This window comes from Halictus rubicundus, unplaced genomic scaffold (assembly GCF_050948215.1).
Source record: "Halictus rubicundus isolate RS-2024b unplaced genomic scaffold, iyHalRubi1_principal scaffold0038, whole genome shotgun sequence".
Classification (NCBI taxonomy): Eukaryota; Metazoa; Arthropoda; class Insecta; order Hymenoptera; family Halictidae; genus Halictus; species Halictus rubicundus.
The window spans coordinates 437,730-462,365 of record NW_027488579.1 but is presented as its reverse complement, the minus strand read 5'-3'; the positions used below and the strand labels follow the sequence as shown (position 1 = coordinate 462,365).

Genomic DNA, 24,636 nt, shown 5'->3' with positions numbered 1-24,636 from the left:
GATAGGATAGAGTATAGGATAGGATAGAGGTTTGGATAGGATAGAGGATAGGATAGGATAGAGGATATGATAGGATAGAGGATAGGATAGGATAGAGGATAGGATAGGATAGATGATATTATAGGAAAGAGGATAGGATATGATAGAGGATACGATATTATAGAGGATAGGATAGGATAGGGGATAACATAGGGGATTGGATAGGATAGAGTATAGGATAGGATTGATGATAGGATAGGAAAGAGGACAGGATAGGATAGAGGATAGGATAGGATAGAGGATAGGATAGGATGGAGGATAGGATAGGATAGAGGATAGGATAGGATAGAGGATATGATAGGATAGAGGATAGGATAGGATAGGATAGATGATATTATAGGAAAGAGGATAGGATATGATAGAGGATAACATAGGGGATTGGATAGGATAGAGGATAGGATAGGATTGATGATAGGATAGGAAAGAGGACAGGATAGGATACAGGATACGATATTATAGAGGATAGGATAGGATAGAGTATAGGATAGGATAGAGGATAGGATAGGATAGAGGATAGGATAGGATAGAGGATACGATATTATAGAGGATAGGATAGGATAGAGTATAGGATAGGATAGAGGATAGGATAGGATAGAGGATAGGATAGGATAGAGGATAGGATAGGATAGAGGATAGCATAGGATAGAGGATAGGATAGGATAGAGGATAGGATAGGATAGAGGATGGGATAGGATGGAGGATAGGATAGGATAGAGGATAGGATAGGATAGAGGATAGGATAGGATAGAGGATAGGATACGATAGAGGATAGGATAGAGGATAGGATAGAGTATTGGATAGGATAGAGGATAGGATAGAGTATTGGATAGGATAGAGGATATTATAGGATAGAGGATAGGATAGGATAGCGGATAGGATAGGATAGAGGATGCGATACGATAGAGGATAGGATAGGATAGAGGATAGGATAGGATATAGGATAGGATAGAGGATAGGATAGGATAGAGGATAGGATACGATAGAGGATAGGATAGTTGATAGGATAGAGTATTGGATAAGATAGAGGATATTATAGGATAGATGATAGGATAGGATAGCGGATAGGATAGGATGGAGTATACGATAGAATTGAGGATAGGATAAAGTTGAGGATAGGATAGGATCGAGGATAGGAGAAGATAGAGGATAGGATAGGATAGAGGATACGATACGATAGAGGATAGGATAGAGAATAGGATAGGATAGAGGATAGGGGATTGGATCGGATACAGGATAGGAGACGGTAGAGGATTGGATAGGATAGAGGATAGGAAAGGATAGAGGATATTATAGGATAGAGGATAGAATAGGATGGAGGATAGGATAGGATAGAGGATAGGATAGAGGATAGGATAGGATAGAGGATAGGATAGGATGGAGGATAGGATAGGATAGAGGATAGGATAGGATAGAGGATATGATAGGATAGAGGATAGGATAGGATAGAGGATAGGATAGGATAGATGATATTATAGGAAAGAGGATAGGATATGATAGAGGATAACATAGGGGATTGGATAGGATAGAGGATAGGATAGGATTGATGATAGGATAGGAAAGAGGACAGGATAGGATACAGGATACGATATTATAGAGGATAGGATAGGATAAAGGATAGGATAGGATAGAGGATAGGATAGGATAGAGTATAGGATAGGATAGAGGATAGGATAGGATAGAGGATAGGATAGGATAGAGGATAGGATAGGATAGAGGATAGGATAGGATAGATGATAGGATAGGATAGAGGATGGGATAGGATGGAGGATAGGATAGGATAGAGGATAGGATAGGATAGAGGATAGGATAGGATAGAGGATAGGATACGATAGAGGATAGGATAGAGGATAGGATAGAGTATTGGATAGGATAGAGGATATTATAGGATAGAGGATAGGATAGGATAGCGGATAGGATAGGATGGAGTATACGATAGAATTGAGGATAGGATAGGGTTGAGGATAGGATAGGATCGAGGATAGGAGAAGATAGAGGATAGGATAGGATAGAGTATAGGATAGGATAGAGGATAGGATAGGATAGAGGATAGGATAGGATCGAGGATAGGAGAAGATAGAGGATAGGATAGGATAGAGGATGCGATACGATAGAGGATAGGATAGGATAGAGGATAGGATAGGATATAGGATAGGATAGGGTAGAGGATAGGATAGGATAGAGGATAGGATAGGATAGAGGATTGAAGAGGATAGAGGATAGGATAGGATAGAGGATAGGATAGGATAGAGGATACGATATTATACAGGATACGATATTATAGAGGATATTATAGGATAGAGGATAGGATAGGATAGCGGATAGGATAGGATGGAGTATACGATAGAATTGAGGATAGGATAGGGTTGAGGATAGGATAGGATCGAGGATAGGAGAAGATACAGGATAGGATAGGATAGAGGATGCGATACGAAAGAGGATAGGATAGGATAGAGGATAGGATAGGATATAGGATAGGATAGGGTAGAGGATAGGATAGGATAGAGGATAGGATAGGATAGAGGATTGAATAGGATAGAGGATAGGATAGGATAGAGGATAGGATAGGATACAGGATAGGATAGGATATAGGATAGGATAGGGTAGAGGATAGGATAGGATAGAGGATAGGATAGGATAGAGGATTGAATAGGATAGAGGATATGATAGGATAGAGGATACGATATTATAGAGGATACGATATTATAGAGGATATGATAGGATAGAGGATAGGATAGGATAGAGGATGCGATACGATAGAGGATAGGATAGGATAGAGGATAGGATAGGATATAGGATAGGATAGGGTAGAGGATAGGATAGGATAGAGGATAGGATAGGATAGAGGATTGAATAGGATAGAGGATAGGATAGGATAGAGGATAGGATAGGATAGAGGATACGATATTATAGAGGATACGATATTATAGAGGATATGATAGGATAGAGGATAGGATAGGATAGAGGATAGGATAGGATACAGGATAGGATAGGATAGAGGATAGGATAGGACAGAGGATTGGATAGGATCGAGGATGCGATAGGATAGAGGATAGGATACTACAGAGGATAGGATAGGATACAGGATACGATATTATAGAGGATACGATATTATAGAGGATAGGATAGGATAGAGGATAGGATAGGATAGAGGATAGGATAGGAAAGAGGACAGGATAGGATACAGGATACGATATTATAGAGGATACGATATTATAGAGGATATGATAGGATATAGGATAGGATAGGATAGGATAGAGGATTGGATAGAATAGAGGATAGGATGGGATAGACGATAGGATAGGATAGAGGATAGGATAGGATAGAGGATACGATAGGATAGAGGATATGATAGGATATAGTATAGGATAGGAAAGAGGACAGGATAGGATACAGGATACGATATTATACAGGATACGATATTATGGAGGATAGGATAGGATAGAGGATAGGATAGGATATAGGATAGGATAGGATAGAGGATAGGATAGGATAGAGGATAGGATAAGATAGAGGATTGGATAGGATAGAGGATGCGATAGGATAGAGGATAGGATAGGATTGAGGATAGGATAGGACAGAGGATAAGATAGGATACAGGATACGATATTATAGAGGATAGGATAGGATAGAGGATAGGATTGCATTGAGGATAGGATAGGAAAGAGGACAGGATAGGATACAGGATACGATATTATAGAGGATACGATATTATAGAGGATAGGATAGGATAGAGGATAGGATAGGATAGAGGATAGGATAGGATAGAGGATAGGATAGGATAGAGGATTGGATAGGATAGAGGATGCGATAGGATAGAGGATAGGATAGGATAGAGGATATGGTAGGATATAGTATAGGATAGAAAAGAGGACAGGATAGGATACAGGATACGATATTATAGAGGATACGATATTATGGAGGATAGGATAGGATAGAGGATAGGATAGGATATAGGATAGGATAGGATAGAGGAGAGGATAGGATAGAGGATAGGATAGGATAGAGGATTGGATAGGATAGAGGATGCGATAGGATAGACTATAGGATAGGATAGAGGATAGGATAGGATAGAGGATAGGATAGGATAGAGGATAGGATAGGATAGAGGATACGATATTATAGAGGATAGGATAGGATAGAGGATAACATAGGGGATTGGATAGGATAGAGGATAGGATAGTATGGAGGATAGGATAGGATAGAGGATAGGATAGGGTAGAGGATAGGATAGGATGGAGGATAGGATAGGATAGAGGATAGGATAGGATAGAGGATATGATAGGATAGAGGATAGGATAGGATAGAGGATAGGATAGGATAGATGATATTATAGGAAAGAGGATAGGATATGATAGAGGACACGATATTATAGAGGATAGGATAGGATAGAGGATAACATAGGGAATTGGATAGGATAGAGGATAGGATAGAATGGAGGATAGGATAGGATAGAGGATAGTATAGGGTAGAGGATAGGATAGGATGGAGGATAGGATAGGATAGAGGATAGGATAGGATAGAGGATAGGATAGGATAGAGGATTGGATAGGATAGAGGATGCGATAGGATAGAGGATAGGATAGGATTGAGGATAGGATAGGACAGAGGATAAGATAGGATACAGGATACGATATTATAGAGGATAGGATAGGATAGAGGATAGGATAGGATAAAGGATAGGGTAGGATAGAGGATAGGATAGGATAGAGTATAGGATAGGATAGAGGATAGGATAGGATAGAGGATAGGATAGGATAGAGGATATGATAGGATAGAGGATAGGGTAGGATAGAGGATACGATATTATAGAGGATACGTTATTATAGAGGATATGATAGGATATAGGATAGGATAGGATAGAGGATAGGATAGGATAGAGGATTGGATAGGGGATTGGATAGGATAGAGGATAGGATAGTATGGAGGATAGGATAGGATAGAGGATAGGATAGGGTAGAGGATAGGATAGGATGGAGGATAGGATAGGATAGAGGATAGGATAGGATAGAGGATATGATAGGATAGAGGATAGGATAGGATAGAGGATAGGATAGGATAGATGATATTATAGGAAAGAGGATAGGATATGATAGAGGACACGATATTATAGAGGATAGGATAGGATAGAGGATAACATAGGGAATTGGATAGGATAGAGGATAGGATAGAATGGAGGATAGGATAGGATAGAGGATAGTATAGGGTAGAGGATAGGATAGGATGGAGGATAGGATAGGATAGAGGATAGGATAGGATAGAGGATAGGATAGGATAGAGGATTGGATAGGATAGAGGATGCGATAGGATAGAGGATAGGATAGGATTGAGGATAGGATAGGACAGAGGATAAGATAGGATACAGGATACGATATTATAGAGGATAGGATAGGATAGAGGATAGGATAGGATAAAGGATAGGGTAGGATAGAGGATAGGATAGGATAGAGTATAGGATAGGATAGAGGATAGGATAGGATAGAGGATAGGATAGGATAGAGGATATGATAGGATAGAGGATAGGGTAGGATAGAGGATAGGATAGGATAGAGGATAGGATATGATAGAGGATAGGATAGAGGATAGGATAGGAAAGAGGACCGGATAGGATACAGGATACGATATTATAGAGGATACGATATTATAGAGGATACGTTATTATAGAGGATATGATAGGATATAGGATAGGATAGGATAGAGGATAGGATAGGATAGAGGATTGGATAGGATAGAGGATAGGATGGGATAGACGATAGGATAGGATAGAGGATAGGATAGGATAGAGGATAGGATAGGATAGAGGATATGATAGGATATAGTATAGGATAGGAAAGAGGACAGGATAGGATACAGGATACTATATTATAGAGGATACGATATTATAGAGGATAGGATAGGATAGAGGATAGGATAGGATATAGGATAGGATAGGATAGACGATAGGATAGGATAGAGGATAGGATAGGATAGAGGATTGGATAGTATAGAGGATGCGATAGGATAGAGGATAGGATAGGATTGAGGATAGGATAGGACAGATGATAAGATAGGATACAGGATACGATATTATAGAGGATAGGATAGGATAGAGAATAGGATAGGAAAGAAGATAGGATAGGATAGAGGATACGATAGGATAGAGGATAGGATTGGATTGAGGATAGGATAGGAAAGAGGACAGGATAGGATACAGGATACGATATTATAGAGGATACGATATTATAGAGGATAGGATAGGATAGAGGATAGGATAGGATAGAGGATAGGATAGGATAGAGGATAGGATAGGATAGAGGATTGGATAGGATAGAGGATGCGATAGGATAGAGGATAGGATAGGATAGATGATAGGATAGGATAGGGGATAGGATAGAGTAGGTACGGGAGGGGGCCGCGTCCCCCCCCCCCCTGGGTGGTATGCTAAGGCGGGGGCACACCGGATTGACATGCGCGCGCAGAGCACGGGTGCCCCCAGGAGTCTAGGGACGGACGGGGAGGAGTTAGTGGGTATACTCGGCGTTGCACCAACCAGCCGAGGAGTCCCACATAACCCGGACCACCCCCCCCCCCCCCGGGGGGGTTCGGGTATCCGTAACGAGATTACCTCCTCGGAAAAAAAAAAAAAAAAATAGGATAGGGGATAGGATAGGATAGAGGATTGGATAGGATAGAGGATAGGATAGGATAGAGGATAGGATAGGATAGAGGATAGGATAGGATAGAGGATAGGATATGATAGAGGATAGGATAGGATACAGGATAGGATAGGATAGAGGATAGGATAGAGGAAAGGATAGGAAAGAGGACAGGATAGGATACAGGATACGATATTATAGAGGATACGATATTATAGAGGATACGATAGGATAGATGATAGGATAGGATAGGGGATAGGATAGGATAGAGGATTGGATAGGATAGAGGATAGGATAGGTTAGAGGATAGGATAGGATAGAGGATATGATAGGATAGAGGATAGGATAGGATAGAGGATAGGATAGGATAGATGATATTATAGGAAAGAGGATAGGATATGATAGTGGATACGATATTATAGAGGATAGGATAGGATAGGGGATAACATAGGGGATTGGTTAGGATAGAGTATAGGATAGGATTGATGATAGGATAGGAAAGAGGACAGAATAGGATAGAGGATAGGATAGGATAGAGGATAGGATAGGATGGTGGATAGGATAGGATAGAGTATAGGATAGGATAGAGGATATGATAGGATAGAGGATAGGATAGGATAGAGGATAGGATAGGATAGATGATATTATAGGAAAGAGATTAGGATATGATAGAGGATAACATAGGGGATTGGATAGGATAGAGGATAGGATAGGATTGATGATAGGATAGGAAAGAGGACAGGATAGGATACAGGATACGATATTATAGAGGATAGGATAGGATAAAGGATAGGATAGGATAGTGGATAGGATAGGATAGAGTATAGGATAGGATAGAGGATAGGATAGGATAGAGGATAGGATAGGATAGAGGATAGGATAGGATAGAGGATAGGATAGAGGATAGGATAGAGTATTGGATAGGATAGAGGATATTATAGGATAGATGATAGGATAGGATAGCGGATAGGATAGGATGGAGTATACGATATAATTGAGGATAGGATAGGGTTGAGGATAGGATAGGATCGAGGATACTAGAAGATAGAGGATAGGATAGGATAGAGGATACGATACGATAGAGGATAGGATAGATAATAGGATAGGATAGAGGATAGGGGATTGGATCGGATACAGGATAGGAGACGGTAGAGGATCGGATAGGATAGAGGATAGGATAAGATAGAGGATAGGATAGGATAGAGGATAGGATAGGATAGAAGATCGGATAGGATAGAGAATAGGATAGTATAGAGGATAGGATAGGATACAGGATAGGATAGGATAGAGGATAGGATAGGATAGAGGATAGGATAGGATAGAGGATAGGATAGGATAGAGGATAGGATAGGATAGAGGATAGGATAGGACAGAGGATAGGATAGGATAGAGGATAGGATATTATAGAGGATAGGGTAGGATAGAGGATAACATAGGGGATTGGATAGCATAGAGGATAGGAGTCGATAGAGGATAGGATAGGATAGAGGATAGGATAGGATAGAGGATATGATAGGATAGAGGATTGGATTGGATAGAGGATAGGATGGGATAGACGATAGGATAGGATAGAGGATAGGATAGGATAGAGGATAGGATAGGATAGAGGATATGATAGGATATAGTATAGGATAGGAAAGAGGACAGGATAGGATACAGGATACGATATTATAGAGGATACGATATTATGGAGGATAGGATAGGATAGAGTATAGGATAGAGGATAGGATAGAGGATAAGATAGAGGATAGGATAGAGGATAGGATAGGATATAGGATAGGATAGGATAGAGGATAGGATAGGATAGAGGATAGGATAGGATAGAGGATTGGATAGGATAGAGGATGCGATAGGATAGAGGATAGGATAGGATTGAGGATAGGATAGGACAGAGGATAAGATAGGATACAGGATACGATATTATAGAGGATAGGATAGGATAGAGGATTGGATAGGATTGGATTGAGGATAGGATAGGAAAGAGGACAGGATAGGATACAGGATACGATATTATAGAGGATACGATATTATAGAGGATAGGATAGGATAGAGGATAGGATAGGATAGAGGATAGGATAGGATAGAGGATAGGATAGGATAGAGGATTGGATAGGATAGAGGATGCGATAGGATAGAGGATAGGATAGGATTGAGGATATGATAGGATAGAGGATAGGATAGGATAGAGGATAGGATACGATAGAGGATAGGATAGAGGATAGGATAGAGGATAGGATAGGATAGAGGATATTATAGGATAGAGGATACGATATTATAGAGGATACGATATTATAGAGGATAGGATAGGATAGAGTATAGGATAGGATAGAGGATAGGATAGGATAGAGGATAGGATAGGATAGAGGATTGGATAGGATTGATGATAGGATAGGAAAGAGGACAGGATAGGATACAGGATACGATATTATAGAGGATAGGATAGGATAAAGGATAGGATAGGATAGAGGATAGGATAGGATAGAGTATAGGATAGGATAGAGGATGGGATAGGATGGAGGATAGGATAGGATAGAGGATAGGATAGGATAGAGGATAGGATAGGATAGAGGATAGGATACGATAGAGGATAGGATAGAGGATAGGATAGAGGATAGGATAGGATAGAGGATATTATAGGATAGAGGATACGATATTATAGAGGATACGATATTATAGAGGATAGGATAGGATAGAGTATAGGATAGGATAGAGGATAGGATAGGATAGAGGATAGGATAGGATAGAGGATTGGATAGGATAGAGGATGCGATAGGATAGAGGATAGGATAGGATTGAGGATAGGATAGGACAAAGGATAAGATAGGATACAGGATACGATATTATAGAGGATAGGATAGGATAGAGGATAGGATAGGATAAAGGATAGTGTAGGATAGAGGATAGGATAGGATAGAGTATAGGATAGGATAGAGGTTTGGATAGGATAGAGGATAGGATAGGATAGAGGATATGATAGGATAGAGGATAGGATAGGATAGAGGATAGGATAGGATAGATGATATTATAGGAAAGAGGATAGGATATGATAGAGGATAACATAGGGGATTGGATAGGATAGAGGATAGGATAGGATTGATGATAGGATAGGAAAGAGGACAGGATAGGATACAGGATACGATATTATAGAGGATAGGATAGGATAGAGTATAGGATAGGATAGAGGATAGGATAGGATAGAGGATAGGATAGGATAGAGGATACGATATTATAGAGGATAGGATAGGATAGAGTATAGGATAGGATAGAGGATAGGATAGGATAGAGGATAGGATAGGATAGAGGATAGGATAGGATAGAGGATAGCATAGGATAGAGGATAGGATAGGATAGAGGATAGGATAGGATAGAGGATGGGATAGGATGGAGGATAGGATAGGATAGAGGATAGGATAGGATAGAGGATAGGATAGGATAGAGGATAGGATACGATAGAGGATAGGATAGAGGATAGGATAGAGTATTGGATAGGATAGAGGATATTATAGGATAGAGGATAGGATAGGATAGCGGATAGGATAGGATAGAGGATGCGATACGATAGAGGATAGGATAGGATAGAGGATAGGATAGGATATAGGATAGGATAGAGGATAGGATAGGATAGAGGATAGGATACGATAGAGGATAGGATAGTTGATAGGATAGAGTATTGGATAAGATAGAGGATATTATAGGATAGATGATAGGATAGGATAGCGGATAGGATAGGATGGAGTATACGATAGAATTGAGGATAGGATAAAGTTGAGGATAGGATAGGATCGAGGATAGGAGAAGATAGAGGATAGGATAGGATAGAGGATACGATACGATAGAGGATAGGATAGAGAATAGGATAGGATAGAGGATAGGGGATTGGATCGGATACAGGATAGGAGACGGTAGAGGATTGGATAGGATAGAGGATAGGAAAGGATAGAGGATATTATAGGATAGAGGATAGAATAGGATGGAGGATAGGATAGGATAGAGGATAGGATAGAGGATAGGATAGGATAGAGGATAGGATAGGATGGAGGATAGGATAGGATAGAGGATAGGATAGGATAGAGGATATGATAGGATAGAGGATAGGATAGGATAGAGGATAGGATAGGATAGATGATATTATAGGAAAGAGGATAGGATATGATAGAGGATAACATAGGGGATTGGATAGGATAGAGGATAGGATAGGATTGATGATAGGATAGGAAAGAGGACAGGATAGGATACAGGATACGATATTATAGAGGATAGGATAGGATAAAGGATAGGATAGGATAGAGGATAGGATAGGATAGAGTATAGGATAGGATAGAGGATAGGATAGGATAGAGGATAGGATAGGATAGAGGATAGGATAGGATAGAGGATAGGATAGGATAGATGATAGGATAGGATAGAGGATGGGATAGGATGGAGGATAGGATAGGATAGAGGATAGGATAGGATAGAGGATAGGATAGGATAGAGGATAGGATACGATAGAGGATAGGATAGAGGATAGGATAGAGTATTGGATAGGATAGAGGATATTATAGGATAGAGGATAGGATAGGATAGCGGATAGGATAGGATGGAGTATACGATAGAATTGAGGATAGGATAGGGTTGAGGATAGGATAGGATCGAGGATAGGAGAAGATAGAGGATAGGATAGGATAGAGTATAGGATAGGATAGAGGATAGGATAGGATAGAGGATAGGATAGGATCGAGGATAGGAGAAGATAGAGGATAGGATAGGATAGAGGATGCGATACGATAGAGGATAGGATAGGATAGAGGATAGGATAGGATATAGGATAGGATAGGGTAGAGGATAGGATAGGATAGAGGATAGGATAGGATAGAGGATTGAAGAGGATAGAGGATAGGATAGGATAGAGGATAGGATAGGATAGAGGATACGATATTATACAGGATACGATATTATAGAGGATATTATAGGATAGAGGATAGGATAGGATAGCGGATAGGATAGGATGGAGTATACGATAGAATTGAGGATAGGATAGGGTTGAGGATAGGATAGGATCGAGGATAGGAGAAGATACAGGATAGGATAGGATAGAGGATGCGATACGAAAGAGGATAGGATAGGATAGAGGATAGGATAGGATATAGGATAGGATAGGGTAGAGGATAGGATAGGATAGAGGATAGGATAGGATAGAGGATTGAATAGGATAGAGGATAGGATAGGATAGAGGATAGGATAGGATACAGGATAGGATAGGATATAGGATAGGATAGGGTAGAGGATAGGATAGGATAGAGGATAGGATAGGATAGAGGATTGAATAGGATAGAGGATATGATAGGATAGAGGATACGATATTATAGAGGATACGATATTATAGAGGATATGATAGGATAGAGGATAGGATAGGATAGAGGATGCGATACGATAGAGGATAGGATAGGATAGAGGATAGGATAGGATATAGGATAGGATAGGGTAGAGGATAGGATAGGATAGAGGATAGGATAGGATAGAGGATTGAATAGGATAGAGGATAGGATAGGATAGAGGATAGGATAGGATAGAGGATACGATATTATAGAGGATACGATATTATAGAGGATATGATAGGATAGAGGATAGGATAGGATAGAGGATAGGATAGGATACAGGATAGGATAGGATAGAGGATAGGATAGGACAGAGGATTGGATAGGATCGAGGATGCGATAGGATAGAGGATAGGATACTACAGAGGATAGGATAGGATACAGGATACGATATTATAGAGGATACGATATTATAGAGGATAGGATAGGATAGAGGATAGGATAGGATAGAGGATAGGATAGGAAAGAGGACAGGATAGGATACAGGATACGATATTATAGAGGATACGATATTATAGAGGATATGATAGGATATAGGATAGGATAGGATAGGATAGAGGATTGGATAGAATAGAGGATAGGATGGGATAGACGATAGGATAGGATAGAGGATAGGATAGGATAGAGGATACGATAGGATAGAGGATATGATAGGATATAGTATAGGATAGGAAAGAGGACAGGATAGGATACAGGATACGATATTATACAGGATACGATATTATGGAGGATAGGATAGGATAGAGGATAGGATAGGATATAGGATAGGATAGGATAGAGGATAGGATAGGATAGAGGATTGGATAGGATAGAGGATGCGATAGGATAGAGGATAGGATAGGATAGAGGATATGGTAGGATATAGTATAGGATAGAAAAGAGGACAGGATAGGATACAGGATACGATATTATAGAGGATACGATATTATGGAGGATAGGATAGGATAGAGGATAGGATAGGATATAGGATAGGATAGGATAGAGGAGAGGATAGGATAGAGGATAGGATAGGATAGAGGATTGGATAGGATAGAGGATGCGATAGGATAGACTATAGGATAGGATAGAGGATAGGATAGGATAGAGGATAGGATAGGATAGAGGATAGGATAGGATAGAGGATAGGATAGGATAGAGGATACGATATTATAGAGGATAGGATAGGATAGAGGATAACATAGGGGATTGGATAGGATAGAGGATAGGATAGTATGGAGGATAGGATAGGATAGAGGATAGGATAGGGTAGAGGATAGGATAGGATGGAGGATAGGATAGGATAGAGGATAGGATAGGATAGAGGATATGATAGGATAGAGGATAGGATAGGATAGAGGATAGGATAGGATAGATGATATTATAGGAAAGAGGATAGGATATGATAGAGGACACGATATTATAGAGGATAGGATAGGATAGAGGATAACATAGGGAATTGGATAGGATAGAGGATAGGATAGAATGGAGGATAGGATAGGATAGAGGATAGTATAGGGTAGAGGATAGGATAGGATGGAGGATAGGATAGGATAGAGGATAGGATAGGATAGAGGATAGGATAGGATAGAGGATTGGATAGGATAGAGGATGCGATAGGATAGAGGATAGGATAGGATTGAGGATAGGATAGGACAGAGGATAAGATAGGATACAGGATACGATATTATAGAGGATAGGATAGGATAGAGGATAGGATAGGATAAAGGATAGGGTAGGATAGAGGATAGGATAGGATAGAGTATAGGATAGGATAGAGTATAGGATAGGATAGAGGATAGGATAGGATAGAGGATATGATAGGATAGAGGATAGGGTAGGATAGAGGATAGGATAGGATAGAGGATAGGATATGATAGAGGATAGGATAGAGGATAGGATAGGAAAGAGGACCGGATAGGATACAGGATACGATATTATAGAGGATACGATATTATAGAGGATACGTTATTATAGAGGATATGATAGGATATAGGATAGGATAGGATAGAGGATAGGATAGGATAGAGGATTGGATAGGATAGAGGATAGGATGGGATAGACGATAGGATAGGATAGAGGATTGGATAGGATAGAGGATGCGATAGGATAGACTATAGGATAGGATAGAGGATAGGATAGGATAGAGGATAGGATAGGATAGAGGATAGGATAGGATAGAGGATAGGATAGGATAGAGGATACGATATTATAGAGGATAGGATAGGATAGAGGATAACATAGGGGATTGGATAGGATAGAGGATAGGATAGTATGGAGGATAGGATAGGATAGAGGATAGGATAGGGTAGAGGATAGGATAGGATGGAGGATAGGATAGGATAGAGGATAGGATAGGATAGAGGATATGATAGGATAGAGGATAGGATAGGATAGAGGATAGGATAGGATAGATGATATTATAGGAAAGAGGATAGGATATGATAGAGGACACGATATTATAGAGGATAGGATAGGATAGAGGATAACATAGGGAATTGGATAGGATAGAGGATAGGATAGAATGGAGGATAGGATAGGATAGAGGATAGTATAGGGTAGAGGATAGGATAGGATGGAGGATAGGATAGGATAGAGGATAGGATAGGATAGAGGATAGGATAGGATAGAGGATTGGATAGGATAGAGGATGCGATAGGATAGAGGATAGGATAGGATTGAGGATAGGATAGGACAGAGGATAAGATAGGATACAGGATACGATATTATAGAGGATAGGATAGGATAGAGGATAGGATAGGATAAAGGATAGGGTAGGATAGAGGATAGGATAGGATAGAGTATAGGATAGGATAGAGGATAGGATAGGATAGAGGATAGGATAGGATAGAGGATATGATAGGATAGAGGATAGGGTAGGATAGAGGATAGGATAGGATAGAGGATAGGATATGATAGAGGATAGGATAGAGGATAGGATAGGAAAGAGGACCGGATAGGATACAGGATACGATATTATAGAGGATACGATATTATAGAGGATACGTTATTATAGAGGATATGATAGGATATAGGATAGGATAGGATAGAGGATAGGATAGGATAGAGGATTGGATAGGATAGAGGATAGGATGGGATAGACGATAGGATAGGATAGAGGATAGGATAGGATAGAGGATAGGATAGGATAGAGGATATGATAGGATATAGTATAGGATAGGAAAGAGGACAGGATAGGATACAGGATACTATATTATAGAGGATACGATATTATAGAGGATAGGATAGGATAGAGGATAGGATAGGATATAGGATAGGATAGGATAGACGATAGGATAGGATAGAGGATAGGATAGGATAGAGGATTGGATAGTATAGAGGATGCGATAGGATAGAGGATAGGATAGGATTGAGGATAGGATAGGACAGATGATAAGATAGGATACAGGATACGATATTATAGAGGATAGGATAGGATAGAGAATAGGATAGGAAAGAAGATAGGATAGGATAGAGGATACGATAGGATAGAGGATAGGATTGGATTGAGGATAGGATAGGAAAGAGGACAGGATAGGATACAGGATACGATATTATAGAGGATACGATATTATAGAGGATAGGATAGGATAGAGGATAGGATAGGATAGAGGATAGGATAGGATAGAGGATAGGATAGGATAGAGGATTGGATAGGATAGAGGATGCGATAGGATAGAGGATAGGATAGGATAGATGATAGGATAGGATAGGGGATAGGATAGAGTAGGTACGGGAGGGGGCCGCGTCCCCCCCCCCCCCCTGGGTGGTATGCTAAGGCGGGGGCACACCGGATTGACATGCGCGCGCAGAGCACGGGTGCCCCCAGGAGTCTAGGGACGGACGGGGAGGAGTTAGTGGGTATACTCGGCGTTGCACCAACCAGCCGAGGAGTCCCACATAACCCGGACCACCCCCCCCCCCGGGGGGGTTCGGGTATCCGTAACGAGATTACCTCCTCGGAAAAAAAAAAAAAAATAGGATAGGGGATAGGATAGGATAGAGGATTGGATAGGATAGAGGATAGGATAGGATAGAGGATAGGATAGGATAGAGGATAGGATAGGATAGAGGATAGGATATGATAGAGGATAGGATAGGATACAGGATAGGATAGGATAGAGGATAGGATAGAGGAAAGGATAGGAAAGAGGACAGGATAGGATACAGGATACGATATTATAGAGGATACGATATTATAGAGGATACGATAGGATAGATGATAGGATAGGATAGGGGATAGGATAGGATAGAGGATTGGATAGGATAGAGGATAGGATAGGTTAGAGGATAGGATAGGATAGAGGATATGATAGGATAGAGGATAGGATAGGATAGAGGATAGGATAGGATAGATGATATTATAGGAAAGAGGATAGGATATGATAGTGGATACGATATTATAGAGGATAGGATAGGATAGGGGATAACATAGGGGATTGGTTAGGATAGAGTATAGGATAGGATTGATGATAGGATAGGAAAGAGGACAGAATAGGATAGAGGATAGGATAGGATAGAGGATAGGATAGGATGGTGGATAGGATAGGATAGAGTATAGGATAGGATAGAGGATATGATAGGATAGAGGATAGGATAGGATAGAGGATAGGATAGGATAGATGATATTATAGGAAAGAGATTAGGATATGATAGAGGATAACATAGGGGATTGGATAGGATAGAGGATAGGATAGGATTGATGATAGGATAGGAAAGAGGACAGGATAGGATACAGGATACGATATTATAGAGGATAGGATAGGATAAAGGATAGGATAGGATAGTGGATAGGATAGGATAGAGTATAGGATAGGATAGAGGATAGGATAGGATAGAGGATAGGATAGGATAGAGGATAGGATAGGATAGAGGATAGGATAGAGGATAGGATAGAGTATTGGATAGGATAGAGGATATTATAGGATAGATGATAGGATAGGATAGCGGATAGGATAGGATGGAGTATACGATATAATTGAGGATAGGATAGGGTTGAGGATAGGATAGGATCGAGGATACTAGAAGATAGAGGATAGGATAGGATAGAGGATACGATACGATAGAGGATAGGATAGATAATAGGATAGGATAGAGGATAGGGGATTGGATCGGATACAGGATAGGAGACGGTAGAGGATCGGATAGGATAGAGGATAGGATAAGATAGAGGATAGGATAGGATAGAGGATAGGATAGGACAGAGGATAGGATAGGATAGAGGATAGGATAGGATAGAAGATCGGATAGGATAGAGAATAGGATAGTATAGAGGATAGGATAGGATACAGGATAGGATAGGATAGAGGATAGGATAGGATAGAGGATAGGATAGGATAGAGGATAGGATAGGATAGAGGATAGGATAGGATAGAGGATAGGATAGGACAGAGGATAGGATAGGATAGAGGATAGGATATTATAGAGGATAGGGTAGGATAGAGGATAACATAGGGGATTGGATAGCATAGAGGATAGGAGTCGATAGAGGATAGGATAGGATAGAGGATAGGATAGGATAGAGGATATGATAGGATAGAGGATTGGATTGGATAGAGGATAGGATGGGATAGACGATAGGATAGGATAGAGGATAGGATAGGATAGAGGATAGGATAGGATAGAGGATATGATAGGATATAGTATAGGATAGGAAAGAGGACAGGATAGGATACAGGATACGATATTATAGAGGATACGATATTATGGAGGATAGGATAGGATAGAGTATAGGATAGAGGATAGGATAGAGGATAAGATAGAGGATAGGATAGAGGATAGGATAGGATATAGGATAGGATAGGATAGAGGATAGGATAGGATAGAGGATAGGATAGGATAGAGGATTGGATAGGATAGAGGATGCGATAGGATAGAGGATAGGATAGGATTGAGGATAGGATAGGACAGAGGATAAGATAGGATACAGGATACGATATTATAGAGGATAGGATAGGATAGAGGATTGGATAGGATTGGATTGAGGATAGGATAGGAAAGAGGACAGGATAGGATACAGGATACGATATTATAGAGGATACGATATTATAGAGGATAGGATAGGATAGAGGATAGGATAGGATAGAGGATAGGATAGGATAGAGGATAGGATAGGATAGAGGATTGGATAGGATAGAGGATGCGATAGGATAGAGGATAGGATAGGATTGAGGATAGGATAGGACAAAGGATAAGATAGGATACAGGATACGATATTATAGAGGATAGGATAGGATAGAGGATAGGATAGGATAGAGGATAGGATAGGATAGAGGATAGGATAGGATAGAGGATAGGATAGGATAGAGGATAGGATAGGATAGAGGATAGGATAGGATAGAGGATTGGATAGGATAGAGGATGCGATAGGATAGAGGATAGGATAGGATTGAGGATAGGATAGGACAAAGGATAAGATAGGATACAGGATACGATATTATAGAGGATAGGATAGGATAGAGGATAGGATAGGATAGAGGATAGGATAGGATAGAGTATAGGATAGGATAGAGGATATGATAGGATAGAGGATAGGATAGGATAGAGGATAGGATAGGATAGATGATATTATAGGAAAGAGATTAGGATATGATAGAGGATAACATAGGGGATTGGATAGGATAGAGGATAGGATAGGATTGATGATAGGATAGGAAAGAGGACAGGATAGGATATAGGATACGATATTATAGAGGATAGGATAGGATAAAGGATAGGATAGGATAGTGGATAGGATAGGATAGAGTATAGGATAGGATAGAGGATAGGATAGGATAGAGGATAGGATAGGATAGAGGATAGGATAGGATAAAGGATAGGATAGAGGATAGGATAGAGTATTGGATAGGATAGAGGATATTATAGGATAGATGATAGGATAGGATAGCGGATAGGATAGGATGGAGTATACGATAGAATTGAGGATAGGATAGGGTTGAGGATAGGATAGGATCGAGGATACTAGAAGATAGAGGATAGGATAGGATAGAAGATCGGATAGGATAGAGGATAGGATAGTATAGAGGATAGGATAGGATACAGGATAGGATAGGATAGAGGATAGGATAGGATAGAGGATAGGATAGGATAGAGGATAGGATAGGATAGAGGATAGGATAGGATAGAGGATAGGATAGGACAGAGGATAGGATAGGATAGAGGATAGGATATTATGGAGGATAGGGTAGGATAGAGGATAACATAGGGGATTGGATAGCATAGAGGATAGGAGTCGATAGAGGATAGGATAGGATAGAGGATAGGATAGGATAGAGGATATGATAGGATAGAGGATTGGATAGGATAGAGGATAGGATGGGATAGACGATAGGATAGGATAGAGGATAGGATAGGATAGAGGATAGGATAGGATAGAGGATATGATAGGATATAGTATAGGATAGGAAAGAGGACAGGATAGGATACAGGATACGATATTATAGAGGATACGATATTATGGAGGATAGGATAGGATAGAGGATAGGATAGAGGATAGGATAGTGGATAGGATAGAGGATAGGATAGAGGATAGGATAGGATATAGGATAGGATAGGATAGAGGATAGGATAGGATAGAGGATAGGATAGGATAGAGGATTGGATAGGATAGAGGATGCGATAGGATAGAGGATAGGATAGGATTGAGGATAGGATAGGACAGAGGATAAGATAGGATACAGGATACGATATTATAGAGGATAGGATAGGATAGAGGATTGGATAGGATTGGATTGAGGATAGGATAGGAAAGAGGACAGGATAGGATACAGGATACGATATTATAGAGGATACGATATTATAGAGGATAGGATAGGATAGAGGATAGGATAGGATAGAGGATAGGATAGGATAGAGGATAGGATAGGATAGAGGATTGGATAGGATAGAGGATGCGATAGGATAGAGGATAGGATAGGATTGAGGATAGGATAGGACAAAGGATAAGATAGGATACAGGATACGATATTATAGAGGATAGGATGGGATAGAGGATAGGATAGGATAGAGGATAGGATAGGATAGAGGATAGGATAGGATAGAGGATAGGATAGGATAGAGGATAGGATAGGATAGAGGATAGGATAGGATAGAGGATAGGATAGGATAGAGGATAGGATAGGATAGAGGATAGGATAGGATAGAGGATAGGATAGGATAGAGGATAGGATAGGATAGAGGATAGGATAGGATAGAGGATAGGATAGGATAGAGGATAGGATAGGATAGAGGATAGGATAGGATAGTGGATAGGATAGGATAGAGGATATGATAGGATAGAGGATATGATAGGATAGAGGATAGGATAGGATAGAGGATAGGATAGGATAGAGGATAGGATAGGATAGAGGATAGGATAGGATAGAGGATAGGATACGATAGAGGATAGGATAGAGGATAGGATAGAGTATTGGATAGGATAGAGGATATTATAGGATAGAGGATAGGATAGGATAGCGGATAGGATAGGATGGAGTATACGATAGAATTGAGGATAGGATAGGGTTGAGGATAGGATAGGATCGAGGATACGATAGGATGGAGGATAGGATAGGATAGAGGATAGGATAGGATAGAGGATAGCATAGGATAGAGGATAGGATAGGATAGAGGATAGGATAGGATAGAGGATACGATATTATAGAGGATACGATATTATAGAGGATATGATAGGATAGAGGATAGGATAGGATAGAGGATAGGATAGGATACAGGATAGGATAGGATAGAGGATAGGATAGGATAGAGGATAGGATAGGATAGAGGATATGATAGGATAGAGGATTGGATTGGATAGAGGATAGGATGGGATAGACGATAGGATAGGATAGAGGATAGGATAGGATAGAGGATAGGATAGGATAGAGGATATGATAGGATATAGTATAGGATAGGAAAGAGGACAGGATAGGATACAGGATACGATATTATAGAGGATACGATATTATGGAGGATAGGATAGGATAGAGTATAGGATAGAGGATAGGATAGAGGATAAGATAGAGGATAGGATAGAGGATAGGATAGGATATAGGATAGGATAGGATAGAGGATAGGATAGGATAGAGGATAGGATAGGATAGAGGATTGGATAGGATAGAGGATGCGATAGGATAGAGGATAGGATAGGATTGAGGATAGGATAGGACAGAGGATAAGATAGGATACAGGATACGATATTATAGAGGATAGGATAGGATAGAGGATTGGATAGGATTGGATTGAGGATAGGATAGGAAAGAGGACAGGATAGGATACAGGATACGATATTATAGAGGATACGATATTATAGAGGATAGGATAGGATAGAGGATAGGATAGGATAGAGGATAGGATAGGATAGAGGATAGGATAGGATAGAGGATTGGATAGGATAGAGGATGCGATAGGATAGAGGATAGGATAGGATTGAGGATAGGATAGGACAAAGGATAAGATAGGATACAGGATACGATATTATAGAGGATAGGATAGGATAGAGGATAGGATAGGATAGAGGATAGGATAGGATAGAGGATAGGATAGGATAGAGGATAGGATAGGATAGAGGATAGGATAGGATAGAGGATAGGATAGGATAGAGGATTGGATAGGATAGAGGATGCGATAGGATAGAGGATAGGATAGGATTGAGGATAGGATAGGACAAAGGATAAGATAGGATACAGGATACGATATTATAGAGGATAGGATAGTATAGAGGATAGGATAGGATACAGGATAGGATAGGATAGAGGATAGGATAGGATAGAGGATAGGATAGGATAGAGGATAGGATAGGATAGAGGATAGGATAGGATAGAGGATAGGATAGGACAGAGGATAGGATAGGATAGAGGATAGGATATTATAGAGGATAGGGTAGGATAGAGGATAACATAGGGGATTGGATAGCATAGAGGATAGGAGTCGATAGAGGATAGGATAGGATAGAGGATAGGATAGGATAGAGGATATGATAGGATAGAGGATTGGATAGGATAGAGGATAGGATGGGATAGACGATAGGATAGGATAGAGGATAGGATAGGATAGAGGATAGGATAGGATAGAGGATATGATAGGATATAGTATAGGATAGGAAAGAGGACAGGATAGGATACAGGATACGATATTATAGAGGATACGATATTATGGAGGATAGGATAGGATAGAGGATAGGATAGAGGATAGGATAGGATAGAGGATAGGATAGGATAGAGGATAGGATAGGATAGAGGATTGGATAGGATAGAGGATGCGATAGGATAGAGGATAGGATAGGATTGAGGATAGGATAGGACAGAGGATAAGATAGGATACAGGATACGATATTATAGAGGATAGGATAGGATAGAGGATTGGATAGGATTGGATTGAGGATAGGATAGGAAAGAGGACAGGATAGGATACAGGATACGATATTATAGAGGATACGATATTATAGAGGATAGGATAGGATAGAGGATAGGATAGGATAGAGGATAGGATAGGATAGAGGATAGGATAGGATAGAGGATTGGATAGGATAGAGGATGCGATAGGATAGAGGATAGGATAGGATTGAGGATAGGATAGGACAAAGGATAAGATAGGATACAGGATACGATATTATAGAGGATAGGATGGGATAGAGGATAGGATAGGATAGAGGATAGGATAGGATAGAGGATAGGATAGGATAGAGGATAGGATAGGATAGAGGATAGGATAGGATAGAGGATAGGATAGGATAGAGGATAGGATAGGATAGAGGATAGGATAGGATAGAGGATAGGATAGAGGATAGAGGATAGGATAGGATAGAGGATAGGATAGGATAGAGGATAGGATAGGATAGAGGATAGGATAGGATAGAGGATAGGATAGGATAGTGGATAGGATAGGATAGAGGATATGATAGGATAGAGGATATGATAGGATAGAGGATAGGATAGGATAGAGGATAGGATAGGATAGAGGATAGGATAGGATAGAGGATAGGATAGGATAGAGGATAGGATACGATAGAGGATAGGATAGAGGATAGGATAGAGTATTGGATAGGATAGAGGATATTATAGGATAGAGGATAGGATAGGATAGCGGATAGGATAGGATGGAGTATACGATAGAATTGAGGATAGGATAGGGTTGAGGATAGGATAGGATCGAGGATACGATAGGATGGAGGATAGGATAGGATAGAGGATAGGATAGGATAGAGGATAGCATAGGATAGAGGATAGGATAGGATAGAGGATAGGATAGGATAGAGGATACGATATTATAGAGGATACGATATTATAGAGGATATGATAGGATAGAGGATAGGATAGGATAGAGGATAGGATAGGATACAGGATAGGATAGGATAGAGGATAGGATAGGATAAAGGATAGGATAGGATAGAGGATAGGATAGGATAGAGTATAGGATAGGATAGAGGATAGGATAGGATAGAGGATAGGATAGGATCGAGGATAGGAGAAGATAGAGGATAGGATAGGATAGAGGATGCGATACGATAGAGGATAGGATAGGATAGAGGATATGATAGGATATAGGATAGGATAGGGTAGAGGATAGGATAGGATAGAGGATAGGATAGGATAGAGGATTGAAGAGGATAGAGGATAGGATAGGATAGAGGATAGGATAGGATAGAGGATACGATATTATACAGGATACGATATTATAGAGGATATTATAGGATAGAGGATAGGATAGGATAGCGGATAGGATAGGATGGAGTATACGATAGAATTGAGGATAGGATAGGGTTGAGGATAGGATAGGATCCAGGATAGGAGAAGTTACAGGATAGGATAGGATAGAGGATGCGATACGAAAGAGGATAGGATAGGATAGAGGATAGGATAGGATATAGGATAGGATAGGGTAGAGGATAGGATAGGATAGAGGATAGGATAGGATAGAGGATTGAATAGGATAGAGGATAGGATAGGATAGAGGATAGGATAGGATACAGGATAGGATAGGATATAGGATAGGATAGGGTAGAGGATAGGATAGGATAGATGATAGGATAGGATAGAGGATTGAATAGGATAGAGGATATGATAGGATAGAGGATAGGATAGGATAGAGGATACGATATTATAGAGGATACGATATTATAGAGGATATGATAGGATAGAGGATAGGATAGGATAGAGGATGCGATACGATAGAGGATAGGATAGGATAGAGGATAGGATAGGATATAGGATAGGATAGGGTAGAGGATAGGATAGGATAGAGGATAGGATAGGATAGAGGATGCGATACGATAGAGGATAGGATAGGATAGAGGATAGGATAGGATATAGGATAGGATAGGGTAGAGGATAGGATAGGATAGAGGATAGGATAGGATAGAGGATTGAATAGGATAGAGGATAGGATAGGATAGAGGATAGGATAGGATAGAGGATACGATATTATAGAGGATACGATATTATAGAGGATATGATAGGATAGAGGATAGGATAGGATAGAGGATAGCATAGGATACAGGATAGGATAGGATAGAGGATAGGATAGGACAGAGGATTGGATAGGATCGAGGATGCGATAGGATAGAGGATAGGATACTACAGAGGATAGGATAGGATACAGGATACGATATTATAGAGGATACGATATTATAGAGGATAGGATAGGATAGAGGATAG

General features: G+C 40.1%; 1 protein-coding gene across 1 annotated transcript in view; it reads left to right on the top strand.

Annotated features, from left to right (window-relative positions):
* The window catches only part of LOC143363356 (uncharacterized), a 129,959-nt gene that overhangs the window by 5,578 nt on the left and 99,745 nt on the right, over positions 1-24,636 (top strand). The gene's annotated exons all lie outside the window — the stretch shown is intronic.